The sequence below is a fragment of the Paroedura picta genome, chromosome 3 (assembly GCF_049243985.1).
Source record: "Paroedura picta isolate Pp20150507F chromosome 3, Ppicta_v3.0, whole genome shotgun sequence".
NCBI lineage: Eukaryota > Metazoa > Chordata > Lepidosauria > Squamata > Gekkonidae > Paroedura > Paroedura picta.
In genome coordinates, this window is record NC_135371.1 from 159,572,007 (window position 1) to 159,598,422 (window position 26,416).

The following is a 26,416-nucleotide window of genomic DNA, read 5'->3' on the forward strand; positions in this document are numbered from 1 at the left end:
GGGGAGGGCCTCAGTGGTGCATAATGCTATGGAGAGGGGTCCACCCTCCAAAGCAGCCATTTTCGCCTGGGGAACTGACCTCTGTCACCTGGAGATGAGTTGTAAAACCAGGGGATCCCCACGTCCAACCTTGGCTGCTTCCCAGGTTTGAGGAACCAGCCTCTGTGAGCGAACCACACACACACCTGTCTGCTGCTGCTGCTTTCTTCCTTTTGGACTTCAGTCGGCTGCAGACATAGCCTTGAGCCATGTCTGTACTGCTGTGCTTGTCCCTATACATCAAGCTCAGTGAAAGGGGGACGACGGCAATAAATGCACCTGTACAAGTGGAGCTTCCTAAACATGTTGATATGCCTTTACGGCCTGACCTATCCCTTGAACATATGGGGCCTTTCAGCAGTTCTGGAAATAGCATGGTCTGAGATATGCCTAGGGTTGCCAACAGCCCTGGCAAAAACAGTCCTGTCTCTTTAAGAAGAAGAAGTGATGGAGTCCCAGAGTGTCTTATAAACACCTTTCCCTTCCTCTCCCCAGAACGGACACCCTGTGAGGGAGGCGGGGCTGAGAGAGCTCTGCGAGAACTGTAGTCCAAGGTCACCCATCTGACTGCATGTGGAAGAGTGGGAAAGTGAACCCGGTTCTCCAGATTACAGTCTGCCATTCTTAGCCACTACACCACGCTGAGGTTTATTAGAAGGAATGGGTTATTGAAGCTTTCCACCTGATGGGGAAATGTCATCTGCCTGGCCACCAAGTGGATCACAAAGCAGCAAAACAAGGTCACACGCAGGCAGGGCAGGTAGAAAACTCCCAGGGTGTTCATTGCCAGCAGTGGCCAGTAGCACACATGGCTTTAAAAGATCAGCCAGATTCAGGAAGGATGAGTTCAGCAGAGCCTGTTTGTAGGGATGCTGGTTTCTAGGTGGGGCCTAGGAAGCTCCCCGAAGTACAGCTGAACTCCAGACAACAAAGGTCAGTTCCCATGGAGGGTGGACTCTTAGGTCCTTCCCCTCCCCACTCCCACCCTCTTCAAGCTCCATCCCCCAAATCTCCAGGTATTTCCCAACTCAGGGCTGGTAAGCCCACCACCCTAGGTGCTGGCCAGGATTACTAAAGGGAACCTCCGCATCCAGAGGCAGTATGCTTCTGAATCCTAGAGCTGGGGTGGGGGGGGGCAGCATCTGGGGAGGGCCTCAGCCTGTATTCCCTGTTTGTTAGCCCTCAAGCACAACTGAGTTGCCCCCGTGTGAAAAGGAGGGTGATGAGGCAATGGTCACATCCAGCAGGGCCTGTCTTATGTTCCAAATAATTTGCCATGCAGTGGCTCCCGGGTCTGTTTTATATCTGAAAAATGGTACGAGTGTGTGAGAGATGTATCCCCTTCCCCTCATGCTGTGGTCCACACCCAAAATAGCCCTACATGTCTGGGGGTTTTATGAAAAACATAAGGCTGCACTGGTAGGTAGGGATTAAAAAAAATGAGAAACAAGGTCAAAAGAAGAGCCATTTCTCAGATCTTCTAGAGACCCAGATTTTTAGAGAAAAAATATGTTGGGAGCTGGGTTACCAGGTCCAGGTTGGGAATACCTGGAGATTTAGGGGGTGGAGCCTGAGGAGGGTGGGGTTTGGGGAGGGGAGGGACTTCAGTGGAGCATCTTGCTATGGAGTTGGTTCTTATGTGCCGCTTTTCTCTACCCGAAGGAGTCTCAAAGTGGCTTACAGTTGCCTTCCCTTTCCTCTCCCCACAACAGAGGTAGGTGAAGCTGAGAAACCCCTGATATTACTGCTCGGTCAGAACAGTTTTATCAGTGCTGTGGCCAGCTGAAGGTCACCCAGCTGGCTGCGTGTGGGGGAGCAGGGAATCACAGGGGCGGAGGGGAGGCATGGGTGTTGGAGTGCCGGTGGGCACATGGAGCTCTGCGCCTCCATGTGTGCGCCCGTTGGTGCCCGTGCCTCCCCCCCCCCCCCGTGGTGCGGTGCTGGCTACTTTGGGTGTGAATGGCCACTTTGGACACCGAAGCGCCCAACCCTACTCCTAACCACTACTACAATCTGGCAGGAAATGGCAAACCACCTTTGTATGTCTCTTTATATAACAACCCCATGGGTTGCCATAAGTCAGCTGGGATTTGACATCTAAACACTGTACATAATTGCCGTCAACCTGCAGTTGACTTATAGCTACTCCAGCAAGGGGCTTTCAAGGCAAGTGAGTAGAAAAGGTAGTTTGCCATTGCCTTCAGAGTCTTCTTTGGGTGTCTGTGTGTGTGTCTTCCCATCCAAGCATTGACTCTGTTTAGTTTCCAACATCTGACTAGATCAGGCTACACCATTCCACCTTCCCTCGCCAAATACCTACTTAGGCTGCTCAACCTGTGTTTTAGGATTGTGAAGCATCTCTTAATTTAAGTGTTTGTTCTTTCAGAACTTTAGATGGGCAACTTCTGTCCTTTGTGATGATTTCTCCCCTTCATTTTCCTCTTTACCTTTGTCTCTGCAGGGACATCAAAGAACTTGTCAGACCTATTTATGTTCGGTTGCTGGTATCTGCCTTGAGCGCTTTCCGGTAAGGCAAGTATAAGCAGAGACCCATTGCTGTCTTGTAGAGTATAACAAATGTGCATTATTATTACACCTCCGGAGAAATAAATATTGTTGTGAGTTCCTTGGAGAGGAATTAAGTTGGGGAGTGTGCCAAAATGAGTGAAATTCTGGTACTTCCAATAAAAAAACAGAGCAAATCTATGAGGAGAAGGAGGAAAAAACAGAAGCAATCTACAGGAGACCTGAAAGCAAGCCTTAAACTGGAGCCTAAAATAAGATCCTGCATGGAACCTGTGCTTGGCTCAGTGGTAGAACATCTGCCTTAAATGCAGGAGGTCCCTGGTTCAATCAGGGGCATCGCCAGTTAAAAGGATCAAGTAGTAGGTGGCACAAAAGACCTCGGCTTGAGAAATAGCTGCTGCCTGTCAGAGTAGGCAATGCCAACCTTTGTGGACCAATGCTCTGCCAGTGTAAGACAATCAAATGTGCTTAGGAAAAGCTCTGTTAAAGAAGTGGATACAGTGGGGTCCAAAGTGACCTGTGTGTAGTCTTCACAGGGCTTTTTACCCAGTACAAGTTCGAAGGAATCCCTCCCATCTACACTGAATTTATTTCCATTTTGATTTTGGGCACTTTAAATTTTCCCTCTGCAATATGCATGACTGATCCAGAGTGACCCTACCTTTCCCCTGCAATATCCAGAAGTGGATATATGTCTCGATATTTGAAAAAAACGGCATCAGTAAGTGTGCAGATTTCTGCTTTTTGTGATTCCCTCTCCCGCAGGAAAGCAGTCCTCCCTGATTAGCCAGGGCGTCAGTTCAAAAACTTCCTGGCTCCTGGTTGCAAGGCTTGTCTTAAAGTGACTGCGCTCCAGAAGCCCTAACTTCTCTCAGCAGAGATCTGCCTCTTGGATTTATTCAACCCCTCTACTGTCTCCAATCCTCTCTGCCCCTCATTCAAAAAAAGAAAGAGGCTCCTGCTGTACTTGGCTCCCCTCCCCATTCTGAGCTTCCCAAATGAAGTGCAGAACACTTTCTGTTTCAATTGGGGAGGGGGGGAATAGAGGAAGTCCCGAGTTCAAATCGATCTGAATTCAGCAGTATCCAAAATGGAAAATACAAAGTAAGTGCAGAACCTGGAGCCCAACTCCAAGACCATAGTCAGGAAGATCTGGGCTCAGATTCCTCCACAGCTATGAGGCTCACTGTGTAACCTGAGGCTTATATGTGGGTATAAGCCTTTGTGTGTATGCACACTTCATCAGATCTGAGATAAAAGCTTTTTGGATATAAGTGTGTACCCAGAATTAAACTTTATCGGTCTCAGAGTTGCCACTGAAACAGTGTAACCTTAGGCAAATCTCTCTCTCAGTCTATTCTGCCTCACAGGTACTGATAAAATAGGGGCACGGAGAGTCACATATGGCCACCTTTAAGGAAAGATAGGGTAAAAATGCCCTAGATAGCAGCAGAGAATCGACAGGAATTGCCTTTTGTGGAACCTGCCAGCAGGCATAAGAAGAAAAAGACAGAGGAACAACCATAGAGGCTGGAAAAACATTGGGAAAGCAGAGGAACCTGTGAAGGTGAGTGGCCAGAAGGAGATAATAGAATCATAGAGATGAAAAGGGCTATACGGGCCAACCCCTTACTCAATGCAGGATCGGCCTAAAGCATCCAGGATAAGTCTCTATCCAGCTGCTGCTTGAAACCTGCCAGTGAGGGGGAGCTCAGCACCTCCTTAGGAATCTGATTCCACTGCTGAACTACTCTGACTGTGAAAATTTCCCCCCTGATATCTAGCCTGTATTATTCTACAGATAGTTTAAAACCTGCTGCCAACAGAAACCTCTCCCTGCCCTCCTCTACGTGACAACCTTTCAAAAACCTTCAAAGACAGCAATCATGTTCCCTTTCAACCTCCTATTCTTCAGACTGAACAGCTAAAGCCTGAGCTACAGGGGAAGAAAAATGCATTCTTTTAGATCCATGAGTACTTGATGGTCTGTAAGAAGTTCATGTGTTAAAGAAGGACAATCAACTAGGGCTGTTTCCACATGGGTTACTTGCCCCAGTTTCCATGCTATGGGAAAACAGGGCTTTTCCTGCTTCTCTATCCCATTCCAGTGTGTTCATGTGCCGCAGGGGTTTCATTGGTTTTTCTCCCATCATTTACAAAACCCTGCTTTGCTCCAACATAGGATCCCAGTAAAGCCTGTCTGGTTTTATATGTATCACATTATACCAGTTTCTCTAAATTCCATGTTTTCAACTTTTTTTTAAAGAAAGCCTCAAGCCTTTCCACTTAGTTCTTCACAAGGAAAGGGGATAGAGCTTAACTTTTTTTTAAAAAAAAGCTGGAAATTCAGAGACTAGATCAGGGTTTCTTGATGCGCCTGAGTTTCCTGAATGGGTGGGGATTAATTTTTAATATATTTTAAAAATGTGCTGAACACTTATGAGGTGTTATGACCATATATGGCTGTGCCGACCTACGCACCCTTCCCCAAATGGCCAATGATGGGCCTGGTGGGGGTTGGGAAGGGGAGAGGCCCTGGGTGGGCTATGCTTCCCAACCATATTCTGGGGGTTCTCAAAGCCTGAATAATGTTTCAGAGGTTTCTCAACGGTAAAAAAGTAGAGAAAGGCTGGACTACATACAAAGATTGTTTTTATCATTCTAATGGTGTAATTGACTGCCAATTTATAAAAAAAAATTGAAAGCCTTGCAGGTGTGAGGGAGACGATGGCTGAGGCCAGGAAGTATGGGCAGGGAAACTACAGGGCAACCTGACATGGGGAAGACTTTGTGTGGGCCTCAGAGCAGGCGTTTTAATAAAGGCATGATTCAAAGTGGGGCAGGAACCAATGCTGGGATGGCAAGAAGGGGAAGAAAGAGGAAACCCTTTGTGCATCTAGCAAAAGATGCAAGGAGCTACGTGAACCGTGTATAACAAGATACCTAACAAGGCAAGAGAACTTCGCAAAAGCCCTCTGAGAAACCATCTGATGTGCACTTTCTTGTGATTCTCATGGAACTGTGCCTAGAGATCCTTTGCCAAGCAGCGGGGAATGAGTCCTCCTACGCAGATCCCAAACAAAGGGTGGGAAATCAGCTCATTAAGGCCATACTGCTGGATAAGCATCCGCTATTTTTCTCTTTTGAATGGGGTATTCTAGCCAGGTGAATCATATTTAAGACCAGGCAGAACTTCTTGATCGGAACAAAAAGAAACTGAGGTGCCCTGATGATAGCAAAACATTTAGCTTGGGGAAAGGAGCATAAAAGGAACGGGTTCTTGTTATCCCAGATGAAAGAGGGCCAGGGGATAAAGATTCAAATGTGTGTAGTTTAAAGGGTGAACAAAGGGGGGGGGGGGGAGAGAGGAAATGCCTTCAACCAACCCAGCACAGGGAGAGAAGCTGGAAGGGGGAGGGAGAGTATAAAAAGATCTTCTACAGAATATAAAGACACTGTTAATTGGCTGCAGGCTCAGAAGTTTCGCGCAGGAGAACTGAAATCCACAACTTTACATCCTTACCATCATCAAACTAGGCCTTTGAAAAATCTAAGACTGAATCAAAGTTAGACTTCTAACCATTCAGCACTTGCTTAACACAGACACATTTCAACCATGGGTTGTCATCAATAATAATAAGAGGGTTTTAACACAAAGGGTGTGTTTTTTTAAGTGCCCATGGAACATTCTGTAAAAATGAAACAGTTAAATCATATAAGCAATCAAGAGGACTAAAATAAGATTAAAAATTTAACACTCACCTAAAAATATGTTTTTTTGCTACAGGGTGTTATCACTGAGGAAGACCTGTTGGTTCAAACGGTCAGACGGTTATCTGTATATTATTTATTTATTTTTATTTTATTTCACTTCCTTTATACCCCACTTTTTCTCCCCAGCGGGGAGCCAAAGTTGATGACGTCATTCTCCGCCCTCCATTTTTCTTCTCACAACAACCCTGCGAGGTAGGTTAGGCTGAGAGAGCGTGGCTGGCCCAAGGTCACCCAGCGCGTTTCCCCAGCAGAGTGGTGAGTGGAATCACTCTAGCCACGACACCACGTATTTCTTGTTTGAGAAGCTTGGGAGGATTGATTCAGTTAGTCATTTCCTGATATTCAGTTGAACTTGTCATAGTCCTCCTCCTACCCCATTCAATTTCTGACAGCAGTTTATTCTGTCCAATGAAACATGTTAAATTGTTTTGAAAATTTCCTGTAAAAGAAGGTCAGGAGTACGGCAAATAAGCAGAAAGAAAAGCCTTTACAAAAAGCTTCAGCTGACAGAATGTAGAAGATGAGCTGATTTCTATGGCCTGCTTTTCTCTAAAAGAAGAAGTCTCAACATTGCTTACAATCGCCTTCCTTTCTTCTCCCCGCAACAGACACCCTGTGAGGTAAGTGGGGTTCTGCTTGGTCAGAACAGCACTATCAGGACTGTGACCAGCTCAAGGTCACCCAGCTGGCTGCATGTGAAGGAGTGGGAGGAATCAAACCCAGCTCACCAGATTAGAAGCCACCACTCTTAACCACTATACCAAGCTGGCTTTATACCCTAGACCAGGGGTAGTCAACCTGTGGTCCTCCAGATGTTCATGGACTACAATTCCCATGAGCCCCTGCCAGCACGCTGACAGGGGCTCATGGGAATTGTAGTCCACAAACATCTGGAGGACCACAGGTTGACTACCCCTGCCCTAGACCCAGGTAGCTTTTGAGCAGCTGCCAAGGATTCTAAAGGCCAAACTACATAATAAGATTGGAACAAATCAGGTTGGGGGCAATGATATTCAGTGCATGGCAAGCACCCCTGGGCTGTTTGGGGGAAGGCTGGAACCCTCCTTTCCTATTGTTGCCAACATCTAGGTGGTGGCTGGAGTTCTCCAGGGATTACAACTGAATTGGTCAGTTTGGAAGGTGGACTCTGGCATTGTGCCCCACTGAAGTCCCTCCCCCCCAGACCGCACCCTCTTCTGGCTCCACCCCTCAAATCTCCCAGTATCTCCCTGCCCAGGGCTGGTTCCCCAACTGGACTCGTGGCCAAACCTACAGTGTCATTTGGCTCTCAGTACAGAACAACAAAACACTCCTTCCTGCAGCATGATCTCCCCCCTGGACTTTGCTCTAGGGCTGGGCAGAGCTCTGCAATTCCAGTTATTATCCTTGCTGAAAATCCTGATCTTTTGCTGGGCCCAACCTGCTTGTTCCCTCCATCCGACTTTCCCTGCTAGAACAGGGAGTGGGGGGAGAGGTGTAAAGGCTATTTTAGTGAAGGCGGAATGTGACGATATTGCACAGATTGTGGCGAGAGAGTGCAAACCTGTTTTAGAGACTCATAGAAGAGGAGTGTGATAATAGAATGGGCCCAACAGGTATGGATTCTTACAATTTAATTTGACTTGGTAAAATCGCTGTTCGTCACCTTACAAAAGTTGGCTGAAACCTGATTTAACCACGATGGTGTCGGGCAAAGGGAACTTATCTGTTTTGACTTTGCATGCATTCCGCCTCCTGGTCGAACTGGGTTCTCGGCTACTCTGGCTGCAGTGATCGCTAGCCTGGACGGGAATTGCGCTAGCTTGCCAACACAGCACATGTAGCCGGATTTCATGTATGAGCGGCTCAGTTTAAACGAAGCACTGGGCATGGACAATGCCACAGGGGTGACAGCATCACACCGACAGTAGGCCTGACTGAAGGGACCAAGAAATGGCAGGGAACAGCATCTGTGGGAGAGCATCTGCTCTGTACACAAAAGGTCCTGGGTTAAATCCCTGGCATTTCCAGTTTAAAGGGTCAGGAAGCAAATGAGGTAGACCCGAGACCCAGGAGAGCTTTTGCTGGACTGAGTAGACAGTGCTGATTCTGACAGGTGCAATAGAAGGCAGTTTATTTGTTAATTTGGGTGAGAGAGATCTCAGAGGTACTTGTTTTCGTTTAGAGAAGGGAGATGTAAAAATGGTTGCCTGTGTCTTTGTTTAACATCTGTTCCCCAAATGTCAATGAGAATCGCATTTCTTTCTTTGTTTGACTTTTGCCATGAAGTCACAGCTGAGTTACAGCAACCCTGTAAGGTAGCATTTCTTAACTTTTTACCATCTGTTGTTGTTGTTAGTTGCGAAGTTGTGTCCGACCCACCGCGACCCCATGAACATTGATCCTCCAGGCCTTCCTGTCCTCTACCATTCCCTGGAGTCCATTTAAGTTTGCACCGACTGCTTCAGTGACTCCATCCAGCCACCTCATTCTCTGTCGTCCCCTTCTTCTTTTGCCCTCAATCGCTCCCAGCATTAGGCTCTTCTCCAGGGATTAGTATGTTGGGTTTTTGACCAGTTACTGGACTGGCCAGCATAAATAACTTCTGTTAAATTCTCATATGTTGAGTCAACAAAACCCAGATTGGACAGACATTGCCCATGATGCAACAAACTCTAGCAAGCTCCATCCTTGGCACACCAGGTGTTCTCCATCTCTGCCATGGTTCTTCCCTAGCTGCTCACCACCCCTTCAAGAGGGCCAATATCTTTTTCGACTTGACACCCTTGCTTGTATCACTGACAGGCAGCAGGAGCCCCATCTGTGCACAGTAAGTAGATGACATATCGGTGGTGAAATTTGCCTGCACTCTTTTGCGAAGGAAGAATTGTGCTCCCAAAGAACCTTCCCACAGTCAGTTTCCAAAATTATGTGTCTGAACACAAAGTGACTTCAGGGGATAACTAAGAATACCAAAGGGTGCATTTAAAACAACAGCGACATTAAACTGCCCCAATAAAGTTGCTTGGCGGAGCGATAATATTTCTGTCCTCGTATGCTGTCTGAGAATCACTGGCGTAAAGAATAATATGTTTGCATCGCATTAGTAAAACGTTATTCAGCCCTAAGGCAAACGATTAAGTGGATCCAAATACTCATGTGGGAACACAGCTCCTAATGTAAGGGGACCCTCGCTTAGGAATAGGAAAAGAGCCCTGCTGGATTACACTAGTCTTCCAACCTGGCTGACATCTTGTGTCACACGCTGGCCTACCAGTAGCCCTGGATGGCCAAACAAACAGGGCAAAGAGGTAGGGCTGTCAGCTCTGGGTCGGGACATACTTGGAGATTTGGGGGGTAGAGCCAGGACTGAGCAGGATTTGGATAGGGAGGGACCTCATTAGAGTATAATTCTATGGCAGGGGTAGTCAAACTGCGGCCCTCCAGATGTCCATGGACTACCATTCCCAGAAGCCCCTGCCAGCGAATGCTGGCAGGGGCTTCTGGGAATGGTAGCCCATGGACATCTGAAGGGCCGCAGTTTGACTACCCCTGTTCTATGGAGTCCACCCTCCCAAGCAGCCATTTTCTTCAGGAGAACTAATCTCTGTTGCCTGGAGATGAACTATAATTCCAGAGGATGCTCAGGTCCCACCTGGGGACTGGCATCTCTACCAGACTTTCCCCAATTGTTGCCTCCCAGAATTGGGTTTCAGAGGTCTGCTACCTCTGGCTATGGAGGTTCTCTTTAGTCACTATAGCTAGAAGCCATTGATGTACTTGATGAAGCTGTCTAATCTCATTTTTAAGCCATCTGTGCTCCTAGGCATCACTACAACCCCCAAGGCATCACGGAATTCCCCATTTTTACCACTCATGAACTAAAGAAGCATTGTCCATTCTGAATCTATTGCCCATCAGCTTAACTAGATGACCTCTAGTACTATAAGAGGGAGATGTTCTCTCTACCCAGTTTTTCCACCCTATGCATAATTTTATAAACCTCTCTCTATATGCCCCCCTTAGCTGTTCCCTCCCCACTGACTGAGGCCTTTATTTCTAGCCATGCTTGCTGTCCAAATAGCATCTCCATCTACCAGAAAGAAGCAATGTGGTGCTTATAAGGCTCGTGACTTCCCAGATTCAATTGCCTGGTGTGCACACATTGTGCATTGAAGGAGTTGGTTTTTATATCCCTCTTTTCACTACCCAAAGAAGTCTCAAAGCAGCTCACCATCGCCTTCCCTTCCTCTCCCCACAACAGGCACCCTGAGAGGTAGGTGGGGCTGAGAGAGCTATGACAGGACTGCTCTGGGAGAACAACTCAAACAGGACTGTGAATAGCTCACAGTCACCCAGCACAGGAATCAGGGACACAGTCTACTAAGGGGCACACAGAAGTGTGAAAGTATCTGCTGTTTTCTCAGCTGTGTCCTGCCACACCTGGGACACACTGAGCAGGAAGCATGTGAGCCACATGACAGGAAGAAGGGCAGGCAGAGTTTTTGCCTTATTCATGTCAGGGCCAGGACTGCAGGCAGTCCAGCGAGAGAGCTAGAGGAAGTGGGTGGGTGGACTGGAAATACAAACCAGGCGCCGGGAAGAATACATTGACAAGGCACAAGCCAAGGATCTGGGCCATGGAGGAATCCTCTCTATACTGCAGGACTTTGACTGACTGTCCTGTTGTACCTCCTCTCACTGAAAATGCAAGTGGCAGGACTACAGTCACAGGGTATTCAGAGCAGCTGTCCTGGGCTGGGCTCCAAATGCCCACAGCCCTGCCTCCCCACCAGTGGAAGGGGAAAGAACAGGCTCCTGCCCACTCCTCCAAGACTCCGTTTGCCAACTTGCTGGCAGCTGCATGTACCCGCTCCCTTGGCAGCTGGCTCGGGGTGCTGCCTCATTTGTGGTAGCTCCAGTAGGGGAGGGAGGGGGCCAGTGTTTCCAGGCCCTCTCCTGAACTTTGGCCCAGAGGTCCAGTTTCACTAAGGCTGCCCCAAGAGCATAGAGTGGCAGGAGGCACGGTGTTCTTCCTCTCCTGTGCAGCAAAAATGGAACTCCACAGGAGCTGGCAGCCCAGCACAACCCCCCCCCCCCGCTGGCACCTGACCCACAGTCTGCAGATGATTCCAGGATGTGAAATATCTGGAGGTTTGTGGGGTGGAGTTCGAAGAGGGCAGGTGTGGGGAGCAGAGGGACTTCAGTGGGGGACCAGGCCACAGAGTCCATCTTCCACAGCTGTAATTTTCTCCAGGGGAACAGGGCACCCAGAGATCAATTTTAACAGCAGGAGATCTCCAGACACCATCTGGGGGTTGGTAACCCAAAGACAGCCCATTACCTGCATTCCCCCCCCCCCTCCTTCAGCCTCACATTACAGCAGGGGTAGTCAAACTGCGGCTCTCCAGATGTCCATGGACTACAATTCCCAGAATTCTGGGAATTGTAGTCCATGGACATCTGGAGGGCCGCAGCTTGACTACCCCTGCATTACAGAGAGAAAGTGGCACCATCAGCCATTAATGCTCTCACCAAAGCACCACGGATAACCCCTTGCGGAGCCTCAGGATTCTTTGGACCCCACTAGGCTACACAGCCTGTAACTGGGCCAATAAAAAGGAAGCAGCTCTACGCCCACATCCTGCTAATGCTTCTTGTTTTCATAAGGAAACCAACCAAGAGGCTGGGGCACCTTCACTGCAAGGAAAGGCAAAACTGCTCTGGCTTTTCAATTAAAATAAATAAAATAAATATATTGGGACATGGGTGTGGGTGTGGGGGGAAGGACTGATAGAAGCTTTCAGAAGTATGCATGGAGGGGAGCAGAAAAGGAGCAGAGATGACTCCCTCCCCGAATACTAGATCTTTGGGGGCACCCAAAGAAGCAGTACATTTAAGACAGACTGAGGGGAGAGCTTTTCTTCACACAATACATGCAAATCAGTCTCACAAGGCCTGGTGCTGGCCACGGGGTTTACCCTCAAAGGGACCAGACTCATTCCTGGAGGGCTTCGTTTGTTTTCTGCTGTCAGATCACTGATGACTTATGGCAACCCCCTTGAGGTTTTCAAGGCAAAAGATGCTCAAAAAAGCTGAGAGCCAGCTTAGGGTAGTGGTTAGGAGTGTGGACTTCTAATATGGCAAGCTGGGTTTGATTCCCCGTCCCCCCACATGCAGCCAGCTGGGTGACCTTGGGCTTGCCACAGCACTGATGAAGCTGTTCTGACCGAGCAGTAATATCAGGGCTCTCTCAGCCTCACCTCCCTCACAGGGTGTCTGTTGTGGGGAGAGGAAAGGGAAGGCAATTGTAAACCGGTTTGAGACTCCTTCGGGTAGAGAAATGCGGCATATAAGAACCAACTCTTCTTCTTCAGTAATATCAGGGCTCTCTCAGCCTCACCCACCTCACAGGGTGTTTATTGTGGGGAGAGGAAAGGGAAGGTGATTGTAAGATAGTTTGAGACTCCTTCTGGTAGAGAAAAGCAGCATTTAAGAACCAACTCTTCTTCTTCTGGCCTGATCAGGCTTTCCTTCCATCCTAAACGGTGGCCTGGAGACCAGCCTCACTAAGAAATTGTCTGAAAACGGTGTTGTCGAAAAAGAAAGAGGTGGGTGGGAAGATTTCCGAGGTTACTTTCTAGAACACAGCAAGCCTGGGTTCTTAGCCCAGTGGACCCGCGGAGCGGCTCCAACCTGCCATTTCTAATCCCCTATTGTTACCATCTATTATTTATTATCTGTAATGCTATATAATTCCCTCAGCTATATTATTAAATCTGCAGAAGTGTCGGAGATACCTCTGAATAGGAGGCGCTCAGTGGAAATTAATTGCATTCTTATTATGTTGACAGGTCCCTTTTATGCACATGCAAATGAGCAGCCAAGCGCTCCCAGAGACACTTCTGGGAAGGAGCCTGCATGTTCCTGGAACGCCCTCTTCTTGGGGAGAGCCACATCTCGGGCTCCACCTAGTGGCTAAGAGTTTGCTAACACTGCGGGTTTCGTTCAGCTGTCATTCTGGCTCCTACTTCTTCCTTACACACACACATATTTTGCTCCCACAAAGCAGGAGAGGCCATGGCTCAGTGACAGTGTGTCTGCTTGGAATGTAGAAGGTCCCGGGTTCAATCCCCAGCATCTCCAGTTAAAAGGACCAGGCAGTAGGCGAGGTGAAAGACCTTAGTCTGAGACCCTGGAGAGATTCTGCCAGTCTGAGCCGGCAATACTGACTTTGATCAACCAATGGTCTGACTCAGTATAAAGCAGCGTCATGTGTTCCTGATGAAGGGGGAGAGGTCCCAAAATTTATAAAAAGTGGCTTTGATGCTCAGGCTTACAAGGGAGGACTACCCTTCGCCTCAGGAAGGAACTCGTCTTAATTCAAAAGCCTAGCCCTCTCAAAGAGTCTTTGAGATGGTTAAATAAAAAAAAATCAATGTCTAGAATGGACCATTTCAGATTACAGGTGAGGGAGGTCACGTGATCTGAATGATCCTTTGTCTTGAAAACAAAATCCCTACATGTAGAAATCTAGATGCCAAGAAGAGAGATTCCGACCTAGTCTTCTTCCCAATGTGTTAAATTTTCTACGTAAGGAGAATCTGGACTGTACCACTTCAGGTGGGGCTGGGGGTATTGCATGGTTAAATGATCCTTATTTTTTTAAGCCTTGCATACAGACATCTTGATGCCAGGGAGAAAGGTTACAGCCTAGGCTTTTCTCTGATGTGTTGGTTTTCTGTGTGTTGGGAATCTAGATCATATCGCTTCAGGCAGGGGGAAGTTCATGTGATTAAATGCTCGTTTGTATTTTAAAAGCCCTACCCATAAAAATCTAGATGCCAAGGAAATTCCAGTGTAGTCATCTTCCTGATGTATTAGTTTTCTACATGCAGGGAATTAGGGGGCTGTGACTAAAGGATGAAGCTTTTTCCCTACTTAATAACTGCCAACATCTCTCGTGTCTTTTATACCACCTATGCATCTTGAGTAACTCAGCTAACTTCAACACTAGGCTTTTAAAAAACTACCTTAAAAAAGCAAATGCATTCAAATCACTATAATAGCCAAGTGGCATTCTCATCTGATGTATACAGTTTCATTTATAATCCAACTCTATTCCTAAATGCTTTGTAAACTGCCATGAGCCTCCGGGAAAGGCCAGGGTATAAATGAAATAAATAATAATAATAAATTTCAGAAATGTTGGAGGTGTCAAGAAGCAGTGGGTTTGTTCTTTCAAATGTGGTGGTCCTATAATTCAGTTTAAAAAATTTGGATAAACATACATGGAGTTAAGCAAAAAATTATGAATGTTACGTTTCCATTATATGCTAAACATATGTTGTTAAGCTTTCTCCCACCAAATCGACCTAAGCAGATGGCTGAAATCTTCCCTCATGCGACAGTGGCAACTAGACGCATTGTGGCGCAAAAATGGAAGCAGCAAGAGTTACCGGAAAATGACATGTGGCTGACAAAAATGGGAGAATTTGCGACAATGGCAAAACTTAGCAGTTTAATGCATAGAGACCCTGCTAAAGAGTTTTTAGAGCGCTGGAACTGTTTTTTGGAATACCAAAGAAAATGATATCTGATATATTTAGACCATATAAAAAGCTGTATTTATTTATTAACTGCATTTATTTATTAACTGCATTTATTAACTACAATTTATAACTAATTGATCTTTATGAGTTGAGAGTCTGTAGTTTTCTGTTTTCTTCTTTCTTTTTTCATTTAAAAATGATTTTTTTCATTTAAAAATCAATACATTTCAGCTTAAACATACATGAAATTTCCCGTGATTGCTTTGAAAACTGTTTCCCACAGCCCACTTCTGCGTTAGATGGGGTTCATTTGAGGCCATCCCCAAAGCAAACCAAGAGAAAATTCTAAATAGAAAATTGGCTCCTTCTGCATTCCAATGCACTGAATATGTAGGAAAAGGGGAAACATTAGGCAAAATTAGGCTTTTGCATCCTCTCTCTGCCCCTCAGATTGTCTGCCTACATCCCTGCTATTCCAGCAGGATCATTACAGTGAGGAGCTGCATCTTATCCAAGGGAGAATCCATTCTGATAGAGAAAGACTTCCTCTGATGGGGAAAAGTCCTATAGTCAACCCAATATATCCAAAGGATGGGAGTCTGCTAGAAAAGGAAAGCAATTTGGTGCAGTGATCAGAATGCCATCCAGGGGTAGTCAAACTGCGGCCCTCCAGATGTCCATGGACTACAATCCCCATGAGCATTTGCTGGTAGGGGCTCATGGGGATTGTAGTCCATGGACATATGGAGGGCCGCAGTTTGACTACCCCTGCAGACCCATGGAGTCCAGGCTCAGAGATGTGCTTGCCATGGAAACTTGGGTGGTGACTCTGGGCCAGCCAACCTTATTTCACCTGTCTTACTTCAGAAGGATTGCTCCAAGGATAAAGTGCAGGAAAAGAGAACTGTGAATACCCCCCTCCTCCCAGGAGGATGGCTATGACACAACGGTACTAAATAAATATATCACATAATGGCTGTGACAGACCATGAAGGGCTGCCTTCCCATGAACAAGCCATCACTACTGGGTAACCCATTGTGATTATTCAAGGCAACATGACTCCTGTGATGTTCACGCATGCCCTCTGCACAGTTCACACCACAGAAGATCAGGTACATGAACTCACTGGAGGCCTCATCAGCTTTCATCTCCAGCTGGGAAATAACTCTCTCTCTCTCTCTGTCTGTCTGTCTCTCTCTGGTGGGTAAACAGAAGCTGATAAGAGAAGAAGAAGAGTTGGGTTTTAGCTCCCACTTTTCACTGCCCAAAGGAGTCTCAAAGCTGCTTGCTTTCCTTCCCTTCCTCTCCCCACAACAGACACCCTGTTGGCTGAGAGAACACCGAGAGAAACTGAGAACAGATCTAACAGGCCGGTGACTAGCTGCATGTCGAGGAGCAGGGAATCAATCCTGGCTCTCCAGTTTAGAAGCTGTCACTCTCAACCACTACACCAAGCTGGCTAGTGTTTACATGTGCAATAAATAAAGTAAGGGTATTTTTCCCTTTTAATGAGACAGGTTGTAGTTTGGAAGTAAAGTACCTGCGTTGTATGCAGAAAGTCTCAGGTTCAATCACTGGCTCATCCCATCTAAAAGGTTTCAGCGACATGTGACATGAGTCCTCTTGATCTGGATGGATCAGGCCAGCCCAGTTTCACCAAAACTTGGAAGCTAAGCAGGACTGGCCTAGATTAGTACTTGGATGGGAGACCACCTATGTCTCTTGCCTTGAAAATCCTACGGCAGGGGTGGCCATCTGTGGCTCTCCAGATGTCCATGGACTAAAATTATCATGAGCCTCTGCCCATTGGCCATGCTGGCAGAGGCTCATGGTAACTGTAGCCCATGGAGAACTACAGTTTGGTCAGCCCTGTCCTACGAGGTCACCATAAGTCAGCTACAGCTGAATGACGCTTTCAACCACCAGTATGTGATGTGGAAGACCTCCATCTGGGACCCCGGAAAGCATTGGTAGACAGTGCGGGATCTGATGGGACAGTTTCATGTATTCATTTTAAAAACAAGCTCCTGTTTCACTTTAATAAACAGGATAAGGACTAACAAACTTTTAGTCTAGCTTAAGTTTTCAAGGACTACTACCTACTCCATCTGATGGACGTCACTAGAGGTAAAGCTCGCTGGTCTTTTGGGCACCACAAGACATGTTGATTCATCTACCAATAAACTACCTTCACAAACCATCATAAGTAAGATCACTATGAGCAGTGGGTGGAGCTTACTTCCAGGAAAAGTTGCCTAGGACTGTAGCTTAACCCTGTCACTGCTGTACACTTTTAACTCTTTGCTCAGGCTCCAAGGGCTGTTTGTTGTTGCACTTAAGAAACGGCTTGTGTGAACCTGAGACATCCTGAGCAATGTTTCTTGCATGCGTGCTTGCCCTCCCTACTGGAATTGTCGTCAGAGCAATAACAATCGTTAAATTTCAACAGTAAAACATCATGATTCAGGCCAGCAGTGGGGAAATGGGAGGCCCTTCCTGGAAACTGAGAGTGAGAGAGAGACTGTTAACAGAGATTAGGAGTAATTGATAGATGTTTCTCCCTTCTAGAATAAAGATCAGAACGAAGGGGGGAACTGACTCATCAGTCCGACACAAAAACTGACCTGGTCGGTGAAGTGCAGAATACCAATGAACCAATGACACCGGTGAAGCCTGTTCAGTATGCACAGTATGTTGTATGGAGGAGGCTAGGAGGGAGATCTGTAATCACTGTGAGCTCTGGCAGTAGAAAAGGAGTTCTGGGATGGAGAGCATCTCTGGTGCAATGCCCATTCACTCCAAAGGACCCCTGTGGTTGCAAAGCTCCAATCAAAGCATGGAAGCTATGTTGGGAATAGGGAAAGAAGGGCCAGAAGGACCACTTCACCTTCCAAGAGTTCATGGATGAAAACAGGGGCATCCTTATGGACTAGCACCTTGGAGAGGGGCTATGGTTCAGTGGTACAGAATCTGGAACGCAAAAGATCCTAGATTCAACCTCTGGGGAAAGGATCAGGTAGCAGGGGATGCGCAAGACCTTTGCTTCATGTCCTCAAGGGCTGCTGCCAGTCAGAGCGGGCAATCCTGCCTTTGGAAGACCACCCGTTATTAGGGCTGGCAACCTCTAGGTAGCAGCTGGAGATCTCCCCCTATTACTGCTGATCTCCAGGATAAAGAGATTGATTCATTAGGATTATTATTTATTTGATTTTTATACCGCTCTCCCAGAAATCTGGCTCAGGGCAGTGTGCATCATATAAAATACAGAAATACAATTTAAAACCATTCAATTTAAAAAGCAGTGAAATTTAAATTAACATACAAATTGAAAATAGTAACAAAAGAGTATTAATAATTGAACAACAAGAAGAAGAAGAGTTGGTTCTTATATGCCACTTTTCTCTACCAGAAGGATTCTCAAACGGGCTTATATTTGCCTTCCCTTTCCTCTCCCCACAACAGACACCCCGTGATGTGGGTGAGGCTGAGAGAGCCCTGATATTACTGCTCAGTCAGTGCTGTGGCGAGCCCAAGGTGACCCAGCTGGTTGCATGTGGGGGAGTGCAGAACTGAACCCAGCTTGCTAGAAGTCCGCACTCCTAACTATTACACCAAACTGGCTCCCTATCTCACTGTAGGTTTCCCAGAACTGAACTCCATTCCGGGGTGGTTTCATAGGGGGGACCAGGAGATGTCAAAATCACTGGCCCAAACCAAAAATCTAGTGAAAGAACTCCATCATACAGGCCCTGTGGAACTATCCTAGTTTGTCAGGGCCCACATCTGGGAGTTCATTCGGGGAGTTCATTCCACCAGGCTGATCCCAGAAATACTACCTTGGGGCCAGGAACCATCAACTGCTTGGTATCTGAAGAGCAAAGTGCTCTTTGGGGGGTATAGGTAGAAATGCTGTCCATCAGATACCCATGAATGGCTTTATGGGTACATACCGAAACCTTAAAATTGATCCAGAATTTGACTGGAAGCCAAGTGCAGCTGCCAAGCACAGGCCGAATATGGGCTCTCCAAGATTCACCTGGAGATTCACTTTAAGGTGGAATCTATGTTGTTATATCCCACGGGTGTCCCATTCCTCTTCAAACCCTGCCCTCAGGCCCCACCCCCAGAATCTCCAGGTGTTTCTTAACCAACAGCTGACAGCCCTACCTATTATCAGGCAACTTTGTGTTCAGAAAGGACCACTGTTTAGTTTCCTAAAGGTGAGAAGAGCATCACTATAAATGCAGATGTTCCCTGCTTGACCTCTTTTTCTAGTAATTCCCTAAGACTTTGGAAAAGCTGATGATATGTTCATAGAACAAAAAAGCCATGCGGCCCAGAAAAGATGCAGTGAAGATAGCAAAATGAGCAAAATCACTCCTCTATTCTCCTTCTGTCATCTGCTCCTCTGTTGACACAGAAAACAAGGAGGGAGTGATTGTGCTCTGGTTCCCCCTCTTCAATCTCTGGGGCTGCTTGGCTTTTTGTCCACTTGGCTCCTGTCATTTCTAGCACCAGCTTTTGGATCGCCTCAGTAGGTTGGGGAGGGAGGGACACCTTCTATGAGTGAGTCATAGGTCTGTCTGCAACAGTTTGTTCTGCATTGATTTAAAGACTAAGTGAATATTTGTTCTTTTGGCTAAAGATAGGCCGGAGGGGAAAGTGCTGTTCTCTTGCTCAAGGGTAGACTGTGAAATGGCACTCCGGAGGGGTTTGCAGATCCCACGGACCACCGAAAAGACAAAGAAATGGGTTCTAGATCAAACGAAGCCTGAACTCTCCCTAGAAGCTGAAATGACTGCACTGAGGCTATGGTACTTTGGTCACATTATGAGAAGACAAGATGGCCTGGAAAAAAGACAATAATGCTAGGAAAAGCTGAAGGCAGCAGGAAAAGAGAAAACCCCAATTTGAGACGGGGTGATTTGATGTGGTGATAAAGAAGGCAAAAGCGGTCTTGGGCTGTATCAACAAAGGCATCACATCAAAATCAGGAGATGTCATAGTCCCAATGTAGACCGAATAGGTCAGACCCCACCTGGAGTCCGGTGGGCAGTTCTGGAGGCCTCACTTCAAAAGGGACATGAACAAAATTGAGAGAAGAGAAGAGTGATGAGGATCATCTGGGGCTTGGGGACCAAACCCTAGGAGGAAAGTCTGAGAGTTTTCTCAAATAGGGATTTTCTCTTTTCTTGTTGCCTTCAGCTTTTTCTAGCATCAGGTCCCTCAGTAATATCAGGACTCTCTCAGCCTCACCTCCCTCACAGGGTGTCTGTTGTGGGGAGAGGAAAGGGAAGGCAAACGTAAGCCACTTTGAGACTCTTTTGGGTAGAAAAAAGCGGCATATAAGAGCCAACTCTTCTTCTTCAGTAATATCAAGGCTCTCTCAGCCTCACCCACCTCACAGGGTGTCTGTTGTGGGGAGAGGGAAGGGAAGGCAGGAATATCAGGGCTCTCTCAGCCTCCCCTCCCTCACAGGGTGTCTGTTGTGGGGAGAGGAAAGGGAAGGCAGTAATATCAGGGCTCTCTCAGCCTCCCCTCCCTCACAGGGTGTCTGTGGTGGGGAGAGGAAAGGGAAGGCAGGAATATCAGGGCTCTCTCAGCCTCACCTCCCTCACAGGGTGTCTGTTGTGGGGAGAGGAAAGGGAAGGCAGGAATATCAGGGCTCTCTCAGTCTCCCCTCCCTCACAGGGTGTCTATTGTGGGGAGAGGGAAGGGACGGCAGGAATATCAGGGCTCTCTCAGCCTCAACCACCTCACAGGGGGTCTGTTGTGGGGAGAGGAAAGGGAAGGCAGGAATATCAGGGCTCTCTCAGTCTCCCCTCCCTCACAGGGTGTCTATTGTGGGGAGAGGGAAGGGACGGCAGGAATATCAGGGCTCTCTCAGCCTCAACCACCTCACAGGGGGTCTGTTGTGGGGAGAGGAAAGGGAAGGCAGGAATATCAGGGCTCTCTCAGCCTCACCTCCCTCACAGGGTATCTGTTGTGGGGATAGCTGAGTCACATCTCCAGAATCTACAGGGGTGGATGCCTTTATGCTGGGAACTTCCCCCACTAAGAGACAACACCCCCACCGTAGGGATCAGTGCTATACTACACACATGTACTGCATTGCTCCTCAGTACACTCAGAGGGTAGGAGGGGCAAGGAGAGTTGCAAGCTGCACATGTGCTACTTTCACTTCTAACACATAACAGTGGCAGCCGGTCCCCGCAGGTGCCAGCACAACCCCCTCCTTTTTGTTTTCTGGCACACCAATATCTTCATGGACGGATATCAGGGCCGAGAAAGATGGCTGCCTCTGGTCTATTGCGTCAGTCTATCTGTGAGAGCCAAATGAGCACTTATTTATTTGCAGCTTAAAACAAAACAAAAAAAACCCAGAAAACATCATTCTCTCCCCTCTAGCTGAAGGTAAATTATGGCATGATTCAGATGTAACACAAGAAACTCCTAAAAATAATTAATACAGCCATTACTTTAAAAAAAATGTTGATAGCTCACAGCCTGTCATACCACACAATCAGCAGCACACAGAGAAACGAAAATGCTGTGTCAGCAGAGATTTACGTTCCAAGCGTCCACTTAAACAAATGGGCTTTATAGAGCTTCATGAACCTTCGATACGAATGCCAGAGATATATCCTGAGGAAGGAAGAGATGTGGAATAACCTGTTACATTTTGATTCACTTTTCCTCCAAGGAGTTCAGGCAGCATCTGTAGTTCTCCTCTTCACGCATGTTTTAGCCTCCCAACAACAACCCTGTGAAGTAGGAAAGGCTAAAAGAAAGAGACTGACGGGCCTTGGGTTATCCAGTGTGCTTCTTGGTTGAGAAGGGTAGTATATCCTACTTTGCCACTCTAACCACTACACAATGCTGCCCTTCTACTCTGCTGTTTGGACTGCCAGCCTGACCTTTCTAAGTGGGAGTACACCAAGCAGATTTTGATCCACCAATCTCAACATAAGGTAAAGGTAAAAGTAAAGGTATCCCCTGTGCAAGCACCGAGTCATGTCTGACCCTTGGGGTGACGCCCTCCAGCGTTTTCATGGCAGACTCAATACGGGGTGGTTTGCCAGTGCCTTCCCCAGTCATTACCGTTTACCCCCCAGCAGCAAGCTGGGTCCTCATTTTACCGACCTCGGAAGGATGGAAGGCTGAGTCGACCTTGAGCCGGCTGCTGGGATTGAACTCCCAGCCTCATGGGCAGAGCTTCAGACAGTATGTCTGCTGCCTTACCACTCTGCGCCACAAGAGGCTCAATCTCAAACATAGGCTGTCTTACAATTTTAACCATTATAATAGGCTGAGATAGGGTTGTCACTCCAAGTTGGAAATAACCTAGAGACTTTGGAGATGGACCCTGCAGAAGGCGGGGTTTGAGGAGGGACTTCAATGTTTTTTTAAGCCATACAGTACACTTTCTAAGCACTTTCTCCAGGGGAATTGATCTCTGTTGGCTGGCGATGAGTCTAATTGAGATCCCACCTGCAGGCTGGCATCCCTGATCTGAGAGGGCAGCATATGTGATCGTCATGGATAAGTGGACATGCAGGCAGGGGCTACTGATATGTAAGTCTCACATATTATCTAAGGAACCATATTGGCCCCACGAGGAATCCTTAAAGAAAGCCATTAGTAGCTGGGGGTGGGTGGGCCGTCTTTTGATTTTCTTGGGTTGTTACTATTTCTTGCTCAACAGCTACCCCTGCCACACGTGCACAGATGGGCGCCTGTTTTTAATATAACTGCATTTCCCTCTGTGCCCTTCCACCATCCTTGTAAAACAAAATACATCTTACTAACTCTGAGGCAATTCGACGTGTTCTAGTAAAAACCAACAGTCATTTTCGCAGCTGGCCTCATATCTTATGTCTGCCCTTGATTAGGGCCCCACTTCACGGCTATTTTGAGTTAAAGATAGCACCTCATAAACTATGATGGTTAAGATTATTATTTTGCTCAGCATCATCAATGGACATGGCCCATTACAGAAATTTAGAAAGATGGGTCCAGAATACAGTAACACAGCTGCTATGCACACAAGAAATCTGGTGCTGGTGACAAATGGGAAACTATTCATTACATTTAGAGCTTATTTATTACTTATTTATCTCCTGTTTATATCTCTTGTGGGGACCCAGAGCAGCTTATTCATTCTCTCCTCCTATACTTTTATCCTCATAACAACAACCTTGTGAGGTAGGCCTAGGGTGGAATAGGGAGGTTGGTCCAGGGCGACCCTGTGAGTTTCCAAGGCAGAACACAGATTCAAACCTGGTTGTGCCAAGTCCTCTTCTTACGCCCTTCACTACCACAGTCAAAGCAACTAAAGCATTGGTTAATTGGCGATGGCCGAAAATGAAAGGCGTGCTTCTTTTTAAAAGCACGTTAATTAAACAAGGAAAAAGAAAATATGAACAATGGTCTTTCTGCTGCCTGTCAACTCACAGTATCTCAAAAAAAAAAGTCATCAAGAAAGACATTTGGGTAATATGCAAATTTCATTAACAGATTAATCAATGGCATCATCACAGATTTAAAAGATGATTTGACGACGACAACAACAACAACAAAGGATTTTAAATGTTTGGCAGTGCTAAGGTCTAGGCTGAGTTTCCCTCAGTAATCTAACCGAACCCAAAGCCTCTGGCTAAATTTTATTTTTACAGGGGTGGGGTGGAAGCCATCTGGATTTTCCGCTTCAGGCGCCAAAATATCTTGGGCTGGTTGTATTTAATTTATATGGATGCAGGAGTTGGCTTTAATTTGTCTGGGATTTGATTCCCAGCCCCTTCCCCGATGCTCAGAGCACCGGGCACAACCTCCGCAGTCTTCTTTGTGAGGGCCGATGCCAGTTGGTGATGCCCTAATGGATGCTAATGGGCTTTTGGGAGCATAGCGTGACAACTGAGAACCTCTGGCTTGGCCATCCCACATGGCAAACCTTCCCTGCGCTGAGAGGATTTTGCTGCCAACCACCTCTCATTTCACCTCCCCCTCATCTGCAGAGAAAAACACAGACTTCTTTCCTGCCCCCCTCTTCAGCCCACGGCCAAATTAGCCAAGAACAGGAGGTACAGCAAGGACCCTGCAGTGACCAGCTGCCCAGATTCATGTCAAGCGAAGGAAGGGAAACCATTGCCTCTCGCACGCTAGCCCCCTCCCCTACACACACACCTTTTGTCATTGGCTGACGGACAAACAGTCTCATCTTGAAAGAAATGATGAAGGTTCCGTGCGTGAGATGGGCAGAAGCAGAGAGGGGACGAGCAAAAAGGAGCAAAGTGCCTCAGGGCAGACCCACTCCCCACATACACCCAGACAACACAATCAACACAACTAACAACATCCACTATGCCAGTGGTCCCCAACCTGTGGGCCGCGGCCCGGCGCCGGGCCGCAAAGGCCATGGCGCCGGGCCGCGGCTCCCTCTCCCCGCCCCCCCCCCGCAGTAAAAAACTTCCCAGGCCGCAAGCTTGCGGCCCGGGAAGCTACTTACTGCGGGAGGGCGGGGAGAGGGAATCAGGGCCGGGCCGCGCCCGTGCAGGCCGTGCCCGCGTGGCCCGATCCGCGGGCGCGGCCCGACACGTGGGCGTGGCCCGCGCGGGCGCGGTCCCCGCGGGCACGGCCCGATGCCCTGCCGGTCCCCAGCCTAATAAAGGTTGGGGACCACTGCACTATGCCATCTCAGGCTTATTCACTTGCTCTTCTTCTAACATTGTATATGCCAACAATGCCCTTTGGTTCTCTAAGTAGGGCAAGCAAGTCAAACCCTATGCCAAAGGATAAATGGACACAAATCTGACTTCAGCCTCCCAGAACATTCAATGGGTGACCTCAAAGTAGCTGTTCTATTGCAAAGGAACTTGAAAGGGAAATGGCTGAGTTACAAGTTATTTATTTTATTCATTTGATTTATATACTGCCCCTCGCGGCGACATTATCACAACAAATTGTTACAATGCTCAGTGGCATCCCCAGGACTTAACAGGGATATTGGTTTCTTATTTTACTACAGATGTTAACTTCAGGGAGTCCTTACATCAGTATTCTCACCAGTCTCCCAGAAGGGACATACATCCTCTTTATACAATGCTCAATGCATCCCCGGGACTTAACAGAGATACTGGCTTCTTATTTCACTACAAATGTTAACTTAATTCAGTCCTTACATCTGTTTTCTCACCAATTCCCAAGAAGGGACATACATCCTCTTTATTTTATTTCTTAATTCTTAATTGGAACAGTATATTAGAATAGTAGATTGGAATGGAATAGAATGTAATGTTTGTTGGAATGGTAGATTGGGATGTATTTCTCTAGACTGAGGAAAGGGGAGAGAACTCTACACAGTACATCACCCCACTTCAAAGATGCTATAAAGTTGCCTCCAAGCTAGAGAAGAGGGGAACAGGGCTAACGCAGGGACTCCTGTTAATTTCAGCATTCCACAGTTAAGGATACATCTGCTCATCCATCTCCAATTTTGACATATTTATTTCCCTCACTATGTTTCCCCCTCCTGGAATTAAACCCAAACAAATGGTAACCATATAAACTAAGCTTGTTAGTCCTCTTTTGTTCTTGAATCTATTAATCATCCTCATTATGCTGTCTGCTATTTTACTGCTCACCTTCTACATATATGAATCGACTAGTAACTAGTTCCATTGTATCCAAAGTAGTGTGCATGCACACTAAAGCTTATTCTCTCAACAAAACATTGTTGGCCTAAAGATGCTGCTGGATTCAGACTTTGTTCTGCCCCTCCCCAAAGTATTGCCTACAGTTTGTGGGCCTGAAAGATTGTACCTGTCCAACATTTCACCTTTAATTTTTGGAGCAATGACTTACTAAACTGAACTGGAAGCCTGTGTGCCTCTCTAGCAAATCAACATTCATAGTTATGAATGAACTTATCATCATTAAGTACTACTTACTAAACTTTATTATCTGTTCCACATAATATTTCTGGTAAGGCCTTGGAGGATGAGCATGGTCTCATGGCTTAAATGCCACTCAGTGCTTAACACCCACTCAGGTTGGCTGTCCCACCCCGAAGTGCCTCCTCCTCCAACCGGCTTGCCTGTCTGTCCAGCAGCCAGCCAATCACCTTCCATCCCCCACCCCTGACCACCCCCTCCTCCTTCCACTTCCCTCTGAGACTCGGAGGCTGCAGATCCCTGCTGCATGAGAGCTGCCCCTGCCGCTGAGTTCCCTAACAGCTGCCTGCAGCCTCTCCAGGTCCTGGGGGAAGGGGAGGCCATCCTCAGAGTTCTTCGACCACCACCCTAATTTAGCACCCATTGTCTTGCTGAATGCAACGGGCTGGGCTTGGCCCCTAGAGCAGGGGTAGTCAACCTGTGGTCCTCCAGCTGTTCATGGACTACAATTCCCATAAGCAAATGCTGGCAGGGGCTCATGGGAATTGTAGTCCATGAACATCTGGAGGGCCACAGGTTGACTAACCCTGCCCTAGAGCATTTATAATGCCTATAGAAGTGGGGTATTAGTTTCCAATAAATAAACCCAGCAGAAT

The 26,416-nt window shown here is 47.1% G+C and overlaps 1 protein-coding gene across 2 annotated transcripts in view; it reads right to left on the reverse strand.

Annotated features, from left to right (window-relative positions):
* MAP3K12 (mitogen-activated protein kinase kinase kinase 12) overlaps positions 1 to 26,416 on the reverse strand; it is a 134,991-nt gene that overhangs the window by 97,213 nt on the left and 11,362 nt on the right. The window contains exon 2 of one of the 2 annotated variants that reach the window (XM_077329026.1): positions 6,328 to 6,373. The exons of the other annotated variant lie outside the window; for it this stretch is intronic. The gene's annotated coding sequence lies outside the window, so the exon portion shown is untranslated. The remainder of the gene's footprint in view (positions 1 to 6,327; positions 6,374 to 26,416) is intronic. 2 annotated transcript variants of the gene reach the window in all.